We start from the raw sequence: 10,000 nt of genomic DNA on the forward strand, positions 1-10,000 counted from the left end.
ACATACACACTCACAGACACACACACACATACAGTATATATATTTCTGTGTGTGTGTGTGTGTGTGTTTGTGTGCTTGAGAAAGTGAGAGAGAGTAATGAAGGATTATATGAGCCAACACTGAGCACGTGCCTGTCCTGAGGCGAGAGCGAATAGCTCCAAATACAACACCATTAACGGAGTATCAGTGTCAGCCCTGCAGACCCAGCCGAAGCAGGCCAGTACAGCAGCAAATAACTTCACACACACACACACACACACACACACACACACACACACACAGATCCGAACAATCCGATCGTTAATGGAACAGTGTTATCCCAGCCAACAATTAGCAAAGCAATATTACAATTTGCGCTCTGAAATGATTATGTACATGCATCAGCAAGACTGATGAACCTGCCTGATCAGAAGGGCAGTGGAGTAGTACGGAACTGATGCATTCCAAAGAATTAGCATTTCTAATTTCTAATTCCATTCACACTGAGAGCTGAGCTGAACTGAGCTCTGATCAGTCTCATTAACTGTGATTGGGGCTGTGTGTGTGGAACAAGGCTTATGTGAATAGAATTAGAATTTTGCTCACATCTCATTTAATTCACAAAGACCTGTTCCCGGACCTGTCGTACACCCCCGGGTCGCAGTCGACGAGGCTGATCGACGGAGCGCGGGGACTCGTCTGAGGTCAGGCGTCAGTGCGTGTGGGCGCTGGGCGTCTCTCTCTCTCTCTCTCTCTCTCTCTCTCTCTCTCTCTCTCTCTCTCTCTCTCTCTCTCTCTCTCTCTCTCTGTGGCGTCGTCAGTCTCGCGGCTGCTGTTCTGGGATCAGATGAGATGACAAAAGAGGAACGCGTGATGTGAGTGATGTGTTCCCCCGTGGCGCGGTGGCATGGCCTCCTGCTGCGTGCCCATTATGATGCCCATTATGATGCCCCATGTGATGTCTGCCTGGTGGCAGCGGGCACCGACGCCACCCCTGCTGTGCCCCCCCACCAGCTTTTAATATCTGGCTGGCACACACCTACCCGACTCGCATGCAGGGTGCCCCGTAATGCCACAACACTGCTGACAAGAGAGAGACATTGTGTGTGTGTGTGTGTGTGTGTGTGTGTGTGTGTACTGTATGTGTGTGTGTTAGGGTGGAAGGCACAGACATGGGAGCGAGATACTATTATTATACAGTGTATGTTTTCTCTAGGACTGAGGCTTAGAGAGAGAAGAGCGTCCCAGTTTTGAAGTGTGTGTCTGTTTGCGTGTGTGTGTGTGTGTGTGTGTGTGTGTGTGTGTGTGTGTGTGTGTGTGTGTGTGTGTGTGTGTGTGCGTCCGTGCCTACATAATCATGTATGTGTCAGCAACAGATACATGGCAAATACATCTTAAGAGTGTAACCTAAACGTCTGACTTTCAAATGTGTGTGTGTGTGTGTGTGTGTGTGGTCATATGTGTGAGAGTATATGCTTGTGGTTGATTCTGAGCTGAAATCTGTCTCATTCCCCCTGCTAGCTCTCTTTGTAGTTATAGTTTGAAATCTAGACCAGCCTGAGCCGAATTGCAAATCAATCCCTTTTGCCTTGCATACTTACCACGTAGGATGAAATCCACACACTCACACGCATCCACACATCCACACATCCACACACCCACACCCACACCCACACACACCCACGCACACACACACACACACATACAAACACACACACACACACACGTAAAAGATGTGCTTTTGTCCGACTGCATGTCTGTTTTTGGCCACTAGGGCATGCTGCAAACACAGTGCTCATTCTGCTCGTCTCCTGCCTGCTCCAAATGCTCTCTCTCTCTCTCTCTCTCTCTTACTCTCTCTCTCTCTCTCTCTCTTTCTTACTCTCTCTCTTTCTCTCTCTCTCTCTCTCTCTCTGAGGACCTGCAGTAAGAGGGAACAGCTGGTGAAGAATTTACCCATATGAATGTTGCAGAACCGCTTACTGTGTTCTCTGAACGGTTCTCCCCTGGTGCTTATCTGTGACAGTGAGCACAGTGAACTGGTTCTGATTTTGTTCTGAAGTCAGCATCAGCAAAGAAGATGTGTCTTTTTCTTCTTCTTTTTTTAAGCAACACTAAAGAGTTTTTTGTATCTTAAAATAATGTTTCCAAAATCATTGCAGTGGTTCATCAACTCGTAACAGGGTGAATGGCACTTCTGCAATTTGCTTCACGGCCCTCTATCGGCTATAACCGCACTGTATAAGTTTACCAGATCGGGTAGCGGATCTGTAGTTCGATGGAATGAGACAAAAGAAGCTACAAATCTGACTTGCTTCGATGTCGCAATGCATCATACTTTATACTAAAATCATGCAACATGCTCTACCTTGTCTGTGGATGTCGTTATTTACTGATTACTTAATGAACAAATAGCAGAGGAAAAGTGCTTTAGTGTTGCTTTAAATGTTAAGAGAATAGTGTTATTCTCTCATTGGTGTAAGAACAATGAACAATGGCTGTATGCGTCGGTGAGCCCAGTGACATTGGCCATGCAAATGAAACCTTACTGGTACTATAGTAGTTACCAATGGTAACCATGTACTGACATTCACCGCACAGTTGTGTGTGTGTGTGTGTGTGTGCACATGTGTGCGGACTTGTGTTTCTGTGTTGGGGCTGGGTTTTGTAGGGTGCAAGAGGGTTGTGGGGGTCACACATTGTAAATTCCCAAGGAAATTAGGTTTTGTGTTGAGAATTTCCCACAGATTTCAGATTTCACACACACACACACACACACACACACACACACACACACACACACACACACACACACACACACACACACACACACACACACACACACACACACACACACACTAATCTCATCTTTCTTCAGTTGTGCATCTACACATTATTATAAACTGTCTTTCCTTCTCACTCACTCTCTCACTCTCTTTTTCCCTCTCTCTCTCTCTCACACACACACACACACACACACGCACACACACACACACACACAAATATACACATGAAAAAACACACACACCTATTGTTTGCTGTTATCTTTTTAGGCAGTGGCATTGTTCTACTCCAGTGATCTCATATCAACCTCACAGTAAAGGAAGTATCAGCACTGCAGTATTGACACACACATACACACACACACACACACACACATACCCCCCCCCCCCCCCCCCCCCCCCCACACACACACACACATATTAATGCAAATAGTTGCTTGCAATGGTCTTTAGTCCTCATCTGTCAAACTGCTTGCCCGATGCTCTTTGGGCTTTTTCTTTCTTGCCAACACACACACACACACACACACACACACACACACACACACACGGTAGGCTGCAGGGATAGTCTCTCTCCTACTCAGATACTTTTTCAGATTGTCAGTGAGGCCGGGGGAGTGCACTGGGCATGCTCCAGAGGTTGTTAGGCCACTGGCTGCCATGCGGGCTGACAACCAGAGCGTCATTATCAGCCATTTGTCTACGGCTCCTGTGAAGTGGCAGTCCTGCCTCGTGTACTGTAGCGCCCTGGGCTGATGTGAGACTTAGCGCTGCTCCTCCATTAAGATGGTGTTCACAGGAGGATAAGGTGGTCTTACCACTGTTATCTGAGCATGTACATTACAATGCCGAAATCCAGCACTGCGTGTGTGTGTGTGTGTGTGTGTGTGTGTGTGTGTGTGTGTGTGTGTGTGTGTGTGTGTGTGTGTGTGTGTGTGTGTGTGTGTGTGTGTGTGTGGTCTGATATTGCTATCTATACGCTAGCACAGCATGGTCGTGTGGGTTTTGTCCAAGTTGTTTTCCCTTTTTTCCCCCTTTTTTTTGGGTCGATGACTCCAGAACACTGGGCCACAATAAGTTAGTTCTTTATTTGACATTTGCAAGTGCAAGGTGCCGTAGGTCTTGTGCTGGTCTCATGCAACTTGGTGGGCACATACTGTAGCTCCACTAGGCTGATAAGGAATTGAAGCTTTTGGTCCCCAGGGCGGAGACTACTCAACCCAACCGAAAATGTATATGATCTACAGTTATATGTTGTACTGCTATGTGGTACAGTTAGTTAGTTAGTACTGTAGGTCAGAATCACAGACTTCACAGACTTCAAAGACTTCGCTAATTTTTGCTTGATCCTTTAGCAGGGGCTTGTTGTGACGTGTATGTTTGTATTCACTTCTTGTGTGTTTGTGTTGGGTGCACCACAGATGTGTGTGCGTGGGCATTTGGGTGTGTGTAAGTGTATGCGTATTGGTTTTCTGTTTGTGTGTTTGTGTGTGTGTGTGTGTGTGTGCGCGCCAGAGTGTCTGAATTATTGTACAGCCCCTCCATCATTAAGAGACCGACCCATTCCCCCTTTAAAAATCGGATATCCAACCTCCCCCCTTGGTGGGATCCGCTTTTTGGGAATGTTTTCCGGCGTTCCCGGCAGGAGGTGAAGGCGACGCTCCCATCTCCGATGGCAGTGATCAATGCTGTTCGGCACCACCTCACAGACCCAGGAGTGACTTTTAACCTCAACAGAGTGACCCCTGACCTCTGGTAGCTCACTTAGGCACCCAATTACACTAATCACCAGCCTCTGCCTGCAGATCATTTCAATTTTACACACACACACACACACACACACACACACACACACACACACACACACACACAGATGTTCACCAGACGTGTACAATGTTATTATTCATCCTCATTTCAGCTCTCATATACTCTTAGATTTGCACAAATACTGCATTCATAAGCACATACTCACACAGGCATACACAGTAAACCTTAGACCAATCCCAAACTTAGAAATGCGTACTGTATTTAGATGCCATGCACATTTACACACAGACACAGCTGCTTATGCCCACACTTCAAAACACTCCCAAAAACATGAACACACCAACACACTCTCACCCAGAAATAGTCATTGTCATACAGATTTCCCATTTGACTTCTTTAAACGTCTAATTCTCTGTGTGTGGGAGAGAGTGTGTGTGTGGCCAGTTAAGTGACTGGGCTAGCTCATTTTGGCTGCATTAATTCAAGAGTTTCAATTACTTCCTGTTTAATACACTCTGAACTCTCTCTTTCTCTCTCTCTCTCTCTCTCTCTCTCTCTCTCTCTCACACACACACACACACACACACACACACACACACACACACACACACACACACACACACACACACACACACACACACACTGCCACTCATATTCACCCACCTCTCACCACTTTCACAGCAACCTCTTTGCCAATGCCACACATACAGTATACACATACACTGTACTTAACTTACTGTAAAAAGTGAGGTTACTGTGCACGCTTAATGTGTTTTTATCGGTAATATATTCATAATTACCCCCTTATTGCCATGTCTGTCTTAGTGAAAAATATGAAGTAGTGGGGTGTGTGTGTGTGTGTGTGTGTGTGTGTGTGTGTGTGTGTGTGTGTGTGGATGTTTTACATGGATATTTAAGACTTGTTTAACCATAGGAACTGCGCTGTAAACTAAAATAAGTAAGGAGAGAGGGGAGAAAAGATACTGTAGATAGAGAGAAGAGAGAGAGAGAGAGAGAGAGAGAGAGAGAGAGAGAGAGAGAGAGAGAGAGAGAGAGAGAGAGAGAGAGAGAGAGAGAAAGGAAGGGAAGGGAAGGGAGTAGAATGGGAACAGGCGTTGCTGTATTGATTTTTCTTCAGTGAGATCTAATCGTTTTTTTCCTCCATTCCTTTTTTCTGCTCTCCTTTTGTCGGCTGCCAGTCACGGCACTCAGAACAAGTTGGCCTTAAATTACTCTTTCCTCTCAACACCCTCCTACTCCTCTCTCTCTCTCTCTCTCTCTCTCTCTCTCTCTCTCTCTCTCTCTCTCTCTCTCTCTCTCTCTCTCCTGCATCGCCTCTCTCTCTCTCTGCCCCCTCATGTTGCTATGACAACGGAACCAGGCAGCATCAAGATCTGCGTACCTGCCTTTGGAGCAATCACACAGAAAACACACACGCACAGACACACACACACACACACACACACACACACACACACACACACACACTCAAAAGTCTGACATGTTCAGCAGACATTTTAGATAATCCCTCTCAACCACTCACACCCACATTCACACACTCTCACTTTCTTTTCATCTCATTGACACTATTCTTTTCTCACACACACACACACACACACACACACACACACACACACACACACACACACACACACACACGTAGGGGCCTGAAATAGCTTGGTGTTAGACTTCTCCCCTCTCCCAGGTGGTTGACACCTGAGCACTCTCTCCCTCCCTCCTCTATTTCCATCACTCTTTTCATCTCTCTATCCCTCCTCTTCTCTCTCCACCTCTTCTCTCCTCACCTCCTTCATCCCCTCCTCCAATTCCAACCTCCCTCTGCATCTTCACCTCTTTCTGTAGCTCTCCTCTCCTCCCTTCCTTACTCTCCATCTCTTTCTATATCTCCCTCCCTCTCTCTCTCTCCCTCTCCCTCCCCTCTCCCTTTCTCTGTATCTCTCTATCTCTCTGCTCTGCTCTCTCTCTCCCTCCCTCCCTCCCTCCCTCTCTCTATCTCCTCTTTCTCCTGGTTAGCACCAGTCTGTAGATGTAGATGTAGCTGTGAGTCTGTGGAGACGGAGACAGAGTGGTGTGGGGCTCTGTTCATCTGCCACGCCGCACTCGTTTATTTGGGGACTGTTTCTCCTTCTGTTCCATCGTTACGGACTAGCCAGAGCTCATGGCAAAGGAGCCGTGCGCAGTCTAAGATCGGACCGGACCGAACCGGGCCGAGTCGCAGATCGGTGAGCATCTCACCAGGCTATTTACTTGTCCACTTTTCTTTTTTTTCCGTCTCTCTCTCTCTCTCGCTCACTCTTTCTCTCCCTCCCTCTCTCTCTCTCTCTCGCTCTCTCTCTGTTTCAGGGGCTTGTTTGGATTTTTCTCGTTAAGTTTCTTTAGCTTTAGACCTGCGTTCAGAATGTTGGAGTCTCTGTCTGTCAGTATTTCATCAGAACTGCATAGTTCTGCCAGATTCTGATGAGATTTTCTACCAAGATTTCGGAGTTCTCACAGGAGTTTTATCAAAACCGTGTGTATGCTGTGATTTTAAAAGTGTTGTGGATTACAGATTGTATTATTCCATATCTGCTGATGGTTGCCGATTACTGTGTAGCTTTCTTGGTCACTCTCACAGTGTGTGTCAGTACCTGGGTGGTACTTAGGGTGTGTGTGTGTGTGTGTGTATGTGTGTGTGTGTGTGTGTTTCCTCACCGGACATCCGGCCCCTTCCCACACAAGTGCTCTCCCAGAAGGGAATTTCCCGTAGGAGGTAGGCGAGAGGGGTCACCATGGGAACAACCATCAGAACCCTGAGGTGTTCCAGCGTCGTTGGAGCAGTGCTGTTCCCATGGCACTCTCACACTACAGGAAGCAAGCAGATTGCACACACTCACACACACACACACACACACACACACACACACACACACACACACACACACACACACACACAGTCAGACAAAGACACACAAAGACTTTGTTCATTATGCATTAGGTTAGGCTGTGTGTGTGTGTTTGTGTTTGTACAGTAAGTTAGTTTGTGTGTGTGTGTTCCTAAGCTAATGCTACATGAGTGTGTGTGTGTGTGTGTGTGTGTGTGTGTGTGTGTGTGTGTGTGTGTGTGTGTGTGTGTGTGTGTAGTCCTATAATTGTTTGGCTGTGGTACCAGTTCCAAGTTCTGTTTACTGTAGTATGTGTTGTGGGCAGTTGACATCATACAGCTGAACTGAAAAGAGACCCAAAAAACACTTTGAATTGGTTACTATAGAAACCTGTGCATCATATGTAAATGTGTTGATGCTCTTGGTACAGAGAACCAGATTGCATAAGACACACACACACACACACACACACACACACACAGACACACGCATGCCCACGCTTGCCCCCACACACACTTTCTCTCTCTAATTGCACCTTATGTGTGGTGTGTGTGTGGAGAGGCCTCTCGAGCCCCCCCCCCCCCCCGCTCCTCATGTAGACTCAGCTGAAGAGTCCTGGGGGAGCCTCCACAGGAGCTGATTAGACTGAGGGCTTTAGCGCTGGCGCTAGCAATGGCTTCACGGAAGGCTCTTTTAATTGCCATCTTATAGCATGAGCCTCCTTCTCTCTACCACCCCCCCCCCCCCCCCCCATCCCTCCATCCCTCCCTCTCTCTCTCTCTCTCTCTCTCTGTCTCTCCCTCCCTCTCTCCCTCCTTCACGTGGAACGGAGCTGTAATCGTCAAAAAAGCACTGGTCTTTAGCGCCCACTCACATGTCTGGGAAATGATGATTACTGTTATCCTTCGGAGATGATGCCTGTAAAAGGTGAATCAGGGTTCCATGTCGACACACGATGGAGGAGCACGCAGGTGTGTGTGTGCGTGTGTGTGTGTGTGTGTGCGTGTTTCCTGCGTGTGTTTAGCGATCTACCTTTGTGAGTGACCCGAGGTTGTGGAATTGTTGTTGACGTCGCGGTGGTTTTATATCTGGCATCATCAGAGAGGATTCCCTCTGTTTCTTAGTTACCTCTGCCAGTTCATTTCCCTAACACGTGCTGCATTCACTCTCTCTTTGTCTTTCTCCCTCACAAATAAACACACACACACACACACACACACACACACACACACACACACACACAAACATACACACAAACATACACACACACTCCTGCACTTACATGCACAGCACTACTTAAATGTGCAACAGGGCTGCACTACAACCTCTATCAAATCTTCACTACACCTCACGACTCAACAAAGCCTCTGATGCCTGTGCAGCGTCAGTAAGAGGGACGACCTGTGTGCAGTGTGGCTGTGTGCTGTGTGGCTGTCTCGTCACATGCAGATTGCTCTCGGCTCGGCTCTCAGCTCTGCCGTGCTTTCATGGGGGATTTGGCTAACGCTGGCTCTGACAGCTCTCATATAAGACTCATATATAATTAAAGCCATATAAATATAGCAGACATATATACAGTATATGTATATATATATATATATATATATATATATAAAGAGAGAAAGAGAAGCTTCCAGAAAAGTGGTGCCTCAGGGATTGTCACATGTGTCTCCATGGGCTTCAGCTCTTCACTTTGGATGTCACGATCTGGCACCTTCCCTTCCCCCCTCCCCCAGAGTCTTGCACAAAGCCACACTTCCACACCCATTTTACGTCCATAAATTCACACGCGCGCACACACACACACACACACACACACACACACACACACACACACACACACACACACACACACACACACACACACACACACACACATACAGAAACATCAGAGCAGAGGCAGTTTAATAAGAGGGCTATGTTCCATTTGACCCCCTTGTGACGTCAGAGATGGAGCTGGTTGCAGTTACGTGGTTGGCCGATTCCTGCCCAGGTGTCAGCAGAACCCATTACAGGAGCTCAATAGAACAGCATTAGCACAAACCAGTGTGGACCGGTGGGGTCTGTTACATTTTGAGTGTGAATGCTGCCGGTTTGCCATATGAATTGAAGAACAGCATCATCATAACAGTCAGCAACTCCAGCCATTCAACAGCTACTTAGTTAGTGGTGGCGAAGGATTTAGTGTGTGTGTGCGTGTGTGTGTGTGTGTGTGGATGTGTGGATGGTTCCAATGGCAGGTACAGTACACAGTGAATTTATGCGCATTTCCCAGTGTGTGTGTTTGAGAGAGTGAGTGCTTCTATACAGTACATCTGTGCTTATGTGTGAGTGAGCGAGAGGATATTTCTGTGAATGCGTTTCAAGAGGGTGGGCATTGAGTGGGTTTTTTGTGCCTTCTATGGCGTTCTTCTCGTGAAATGGAGCTGCCGCCTCTGTGGCGTTCTGATTGGAACCAGAGGACCGTGAGGACAGGAAGAGAGGATGTGTCACTCTGACCCACTGATCTCTATATAATGACTGGATTGCGCAATTACGTCACAACACTGAAGCCACAGTTAGATCGCGGCAGCCGCCATATTGGGACCA

The 10,000-nt window shown here is 47.2% G+C and overlaps 1 protein-coding gene across 2 annotated transcripts in view; it reads left to right on the forward strand.

Moving 5' to 3' along the window:
• Positions 1–10,000, forward strand: part of tanc2a (tetratricopeptide repeat, ankyrin repeat and coiled-coil containing 2a) — a 155,555-nt gene that overhangs the window by 91,508 nt on the left and 54,047 nt on the right. The window lies entirely within an intron of this gene.

This window comes from Sardina pilchardus, chromosome 3, assembly GCF_963854185.1.
Source record: "Sardina pilchardus chromosome 3, fSarPil1.1, whole genome shotgun sequence".
In the NCBI taxonomy this organism is placed as follows: domain Eukaryota; kingdom Metazoa; phylum Chordata; class Actinopteri; order Clupeiformes; family Clupeidae; genus Sardina; species Sardina pilchardus.